Below are 5,744 nucleotides of genomic sequence, written 5' to 3'. Positions count from 1 at the left end.
AGCCCAGCATGGAGAGAAGATGGAGGCAGGAGGATTACAGCAAGCTTCAACACCAATCTAGGAGGTTTGCATAGCAAATTCCAGACCAATTAGGGCTCCAGAGCAAGACGCTGTCTAAAGAAAAAAAAAAAGGAAAAAGAAAGAAGTAAAGAAGAAAGGAGTTGAAGAGATGGCTCAGCAATTAAGAGTACTTGCTGCTTTTTAGAGGACCTGGGTTCAGTTCCCAGCATCCACACAGCTGCTAAGAACCATCTGTAACTCCACTTCCAGAAGACCCAACCCCCTCTTCTGACCTCCAGACCTCCATGGGCACTGCATACCTGTGGCACACAGACATACATGCAGACAAAACATCCATACACATGAAACAAAAATAAATAAATCTTAAAAAAAAACAAAACCAAGCCCTCCCCCCAATACATCCCCAAAATAAATAAAAACAAGTCCTATACAGCAGTAACTCAAATCTAGTCTTTGGGGCACCTTACCATCCCTGTAACTATGCCAAATGAAATTCTAAATATGTATATGCATGGAAGGAGAAATTATACACGGATGTATGGTCAGATCAGAACGGGTTTTACAGCAGACATCAATCAAGCAGAAGATGGACAGCTGACTGGTGGAAAGGAGTCTAGAACCCTGGTCATGAGAGCACAGAGGAGAAACCAAGGATGTTGTGCATGTAAAGAAAATACTTTAGAAGACTGACGGTGAGCGCTGATGGACGAAGCTTGATGAGACGGTACCGTGGGTCACGTGGACTGACCATCAGGAAGAATCAAGGACTAAAACCATGTTAGATGCTGGTCAAAAGAAGGAATCACTTTCCTGTTATAAGTAAAAAAAGGAGAGGAAAACAGGTAAGATGTGAGTCGCAAGAGGAAATCCTATGAAAGGTTCCCTTGGAGGAGCCTCGAGGACTGAGAACTGGCCATGGTGGGGCCGTGCTCTGTGTGGAGGGCAGGCAGAGAGCGAGATGGGGGCTGAGAACAGGGGCCCTTGAGTGCACATGCGCTAGGCAGCTGCTTAAGCAGTGAGCTCGTGGTTCAGCCTCAGCGGTCCGTGTGCAGGATGTGGGTACTCTAGGTATACGCAGTTCCGACGCCTCCTGTGCCGGATGTGGGGACCTTCTGCAGGGCACATCGGAGGAAGGCGCATAGCTGCAGTGTGGTTTCCTCTTTGCTTCTGAGTTTCAGACCAGGCAGTAGCTATCACGCGTGAGATATTTTTGAACAGGATACATGATGCGTGTGTGGGGCTGGGGATTAAATATAGGGCCTCATGCAGGCTAGGCAAACACTGTACCCCTGAGAAGCACCCTGGCTGAACACCATAGCCGTGCTGGCGCTGGCATGCTTTGTGATGTCAGCCATTTTCAGTGGGATAAAGAGAGAGGGAGGAGTCAGCGCCAACTGTGAAAAGCCACAGATGATGAAAAAACACCAAATATTAGCCTAGAGACGTTCTCTTTACTCACATGCGTTACAGTCTCTGGAGCGCGGCTGCTGTCTGTAATGTAGTTAGGTATATATTGCACGACTTCCAGAGGCGTCACTTTCAACCCGTGCAACTCTAACCAGCAGCTCAACAGGAAGGCAGGGACCCTGAGAGGGGCCAGGGGGTTTCTCACCACACCAGAGTGAGACAGCCCTGACTCCCAACAGTCCAGCTGATGAAAAAGGAACGCTCCACCCCTTGGCCCGATGGTTCTCGACAGGTTTTCAGGGCAATCACCCAGCTTGCCAATTCTCACACTTGCTTGTTGATGCTATAGCATTTTATTCTATTTTACACTATTCAGAGACGACTTAACCCGTGTAACGCGCAGATGGGAACTATAGCGTGCTTGCATCCCACCGTTTAAGCTGTCGGCCTCATTTTAGTCTAATGAGATTCCTGAGGGTGATTAAACCCCACTGGGGGTCGGGAAGAGTAGAGATACCACAGACCCTCACAACTGTGAGGAAGACTCATGGCAACCAGGGACTCATGATTTTTGTGAAGCAGCAGAAGGCAAAGTGTGAATTGGAATGGCTTCCGGAGGACACACTGAGGGGCTTTTAACGGCTATTTGGTTTTGAGATGCCCTCTCTACCTCTCCAGGACTGAGGCCATAGGACCACACTATGGTGCCGGGTTGGGGTGCTTGGTTCTCACAGTCTGAGATGAATCCATTGCATTGACCTGACAGTGGGTCGCTCCTCCTCAGCCTCCTCTCCTCCACAATGCCAATCACTTGTTCCAGACTCTTGTGCTCTGTTCTTTGTCTGTCTGCAGGGTCTCTTTAGACACCTGACAAGTACATTAGTACTCTCCCAATATCTACGATGCACATTTGGATTGTCTGCATACGAGTCAATGCTCAGGCCAAAAGTCTTGTCATTTTTTTTGTTTGCTAATTTATTTATTCGTTGTTGTTTTGTTTCTCTGTATAGCCTTGGCTCTTCTGGAACTCACTCTGTAGACCAGGCTGGCCTCAAACTCAACAATAGATTCTTTTAATAGACTATCATTATCATCATTATTATTTATGTCTATATGTGTGCCCCTGCTTGTCTCTATGTGCACCATGTGTATGCAGTACCCATGGAAGCCAGAAGAGGGCGCTGTATCCCCTGGAACTGGCAGAACAGGCAGCTGTGAGCTGGTGAAGGTGTTGGGTTACAAACCTGGGTCATCTACAGGAACACCAGTGTTCATAATTACCACCCTGTCTCTCCAGCCCCTACAGTCAATTCTTGATCAAATCCTTTCAACTCTACTTTCAACATCGAGTATCAGGGATGAAAGGATGCAGATAAGCATCCCTGTAGTACAAGCCTGGTGACCAGAATTTCATCCCAGAACTCACACCGGTGGAAGGAAAGAACCAAGTCCACGAAGTTGCCCTCTGACTTCCACACGCACACTACAGCACATATTCTACCCCCACAACAACTACAACAGGAAATGATATTATCTAGTGTAAGAACCAAATCTTTACTCAGCGTCCATGGACATCACCTTTCCATATCTTCCCCTGTGTGGTTATAACAGCCCCAAACCACCTTCTGCTTCTGTCTCAGTTCCCCACCTCGAAGGCTACTTGCAACACGCTGGGTAAAGTGTACAGGTCTTAGCTTGAGTCACGTCAAAGGATTCAAATTCGGGATCCTGATTTTAAAAAACGATTAACGACAAGAGATGGTGCTTTATTTTCCACGTTTTATACACCCCCCCAACCCAACAACAACACAAAAACCTATTTGGTTTTTTTATCATTTCACCACTACAATTTTTTTTTCATGGATAGACAAGGGGAGAAAAGTCTTCCTAGTTACCCTGTAAGAAAACAGTCACAACCCCACGTTCCACTGGTGAACAAGACCCAACAGCATAAAATCTGATAGACAGAGACCTCTCCTCTCTGCTTAGCTGACTGGCACTATTAGTGGGACACAACGGAGAGCTCCTCATTGTAGGTTTGGCATCATTGGCATGTGGTCTCCCATGGGTGGCTTCATACCAGGAGCAGGTCCACAGGCTCGGGAGAAAGGTCCGACTTTGGCCTCCCACATGGTGTGCTGACATCTTACCAAGGTAAGGGAGGCCTGGGACCTGGGGAGAGGTGAGATCCTTGTATCTTCAGGGGAAGGGCAGAGAAACCCACTTCCTTGAAGTGTAGTTGTTCTGGTGTCAGATAGGCTCTGAGCCTGCTCTCCCATCCATTTCTGGTAGTCTCCTTGATGTTTCTTCCCCTTGCTGTGCATCTTCCTCAGGACAGGAGAGTCACCGGTGAGATACGAGTCATAGTCGTTTCCATAAACTTGGTCAAGTCACTCATGCTGTAAGCTACTCTGATCCACAGTGTCAGGAAATGACCAGTCTCGACAGACCTGTGGGCTGCTCCCAAGAAGGACATGTTTCACTCCAGGTGCAGTAGCAGGAGAGAACAAGGAAAGAACCGGTGGAATCCAGACTGGAGTTGCCTTGGATATCAGGTAGGATTTTGTCTTAGGGTTTCTATTGTTGGGACAAAACTCCATGACCAAACAAACGAACGAACAAACAACAAAAACAAAACCAGCTTAAACTTCTGCATTGCTGTTCATCACCAAAGGAAGTCAGGGCAGGAACCTGGAAGCAGAAGCTGATGCAGAGGTCATGGAGGAACAGGGCTTATAGCTTGCTCAGCTTGCTTTCTCCTAGAACCCAGGACCACTAGCCCAGGGATGGCGCCATCCACAGTGGCCTGGGTTCTCTCCCCCATTGGTCGCCAATTAAAAAAATGCCTTGCAGCTAGATCTATGGAGGCCATCTCCTTAACCAAAGTTCCTTTCTCCCTGATGACTTTAGCTTGTGTCAAGTTGACACATAGAACCTGCCAGTACCGATCTGATGGGCAAAAGGTAGCATTGAGTCCCGGGAAATGCCATCAGTCTCCAAGACAGGAAGTCTCATGGTAGTTTGGATCTACTGGAGGTGGGGAGGGGATCTTCACAGTAGAGGCCATTTGGGAAGACAGATGAGAGTCAGACGGCAGAGGCTTTTGCACGCCACGCTCAGGTCTTTGGCCTTTATCCGGCATCTTTCAGGAAGCTTGGCCGTCCAGGGTGTGGGAGTAAGGCTGCAATTCACTTAGCATAGTTATCTCAGCTGCCTGCCAAGTAGTCTATTTAGTCCAATTCACAGGCAGAGCTTTGTTGAGCATTGAGAAGTCACTTGCTCCATGTGAATCCAATCACCACGGCAGGCACACCTCAAAGAGGGAACACACAGCCGCCTCTGAAAAGCCTGCCCCACACTCTGGCAGCTCAATTCATGAATATGCTTTTCCAACGCCTGACGCCGCTGCTTAGCAAAGATATTATGGGACAAATCCCTGATTTGACCTTTTGTATCTCTATCCATCCCACTGTGCTAAAAGCAATTATGTGCATCTTGTGTGTGGCTGTTGGAATTGGGAGTCACTTAGCGTCTGGTCCTTTTCACACCCCAACTGTCTTCCCCTTCATTCCTTTTCCTCTCTCACAAGGCCCGCACAGCAGGCCTCCACCGCTGCTTCGCAGAGTCTGAAATGGCATTAGGAGGAGGCGAGCCGGGACGTAAACAGGTGGAAACAGCTCCTGTCATGGTGATTAATGTTCCCCTTGGGCGGGCACAGCTATGGTTGAAAGAATGGGGCTCTGGGGGACACAGGAGAAAGCTGGCTGGGAAGCAGGAAGCAGAAGAGGATGAACTCATTGTGAAAGTCGCAGGAACTCTACAGAAACTTCCTAAAGAACAAAGCCATCTGGGTGGCATCGGGTGGGCTGCTTAGTCCCTGCTAGGGACAGAGGACCTGTCAGCTGTCTTCCCTGTCTCAAGTAGATCTATGCACGGGGGGTGTGGGGTGTGGGGTGTGGTTTTATGTGTGTGGAAGTATCAAGGCATGACAGGTGCGAATGTCTGTGTATGTCTGCATGTTAACAACAGGTCCAAGACGACCTGTGAGTCATCTATGTGCATTTATTTCTTAGACTTAGATGTCTCCAGGTATCCAAGGGGGGTATCTATGCAACATGTGTGCATGCACATATGGCTGAGTGTGAGCCATTTCTAGTACATGTGCATGGGTGTGCTGAAATGGTGTGTGGAAAAGAACCCTCTGTCTTTTTCAAGGGAGCTGCTCGGCTCGGCCCCTGATCTTGCTACACAGTCTGAAATTCTGAATTTTCCAGGACAGACAGCCTTATTCAGTCACCACTCCTCCCAAACTCCAG

General features: G+C 48.3%; 1 long non-coding RNA gene across 2 annotated transcripts; it reads left to right on the top strand.

Annotated features, from left to right (window-relative positions):
• Positions 1-3,840: 3,840 nt before the first annotated feature.
• LOC116905548 lies at positions 3,841-5,744 on the top strand. Of its 2 annotated transcripts, none has more exons than XR_004388553.1 (3): positions 3,841-3,983; positions 5,018-5,116; positions 5,703-5,744. It is a non-coding gene; the product is annotated as an uncharacterized LOC116905548 (long non-coding RNA). The 2 variants fall into 2 exon arrangements; XR_004388552.1 differs by having other exon boundaries at positions 5,644-5,736.

The sequence above is a fragment of the Rattus rattus genome, chromosome 7 (genome assembly GCF_011064425.1).
Source record: "Rattus rattus isolate New Zealand chromosome 7, Rrattus_CSIRO_v1, whole genome shotgun sequence".
Lineage (NCBI taxonomy): Eukaryota > Metazoa > Chordata > Mammalia > Rodentia > Muridae > Rattus > Rattus rattus.
This window is presented reverse-complemented; position numbering and strand designations above follow the sequence as displayed.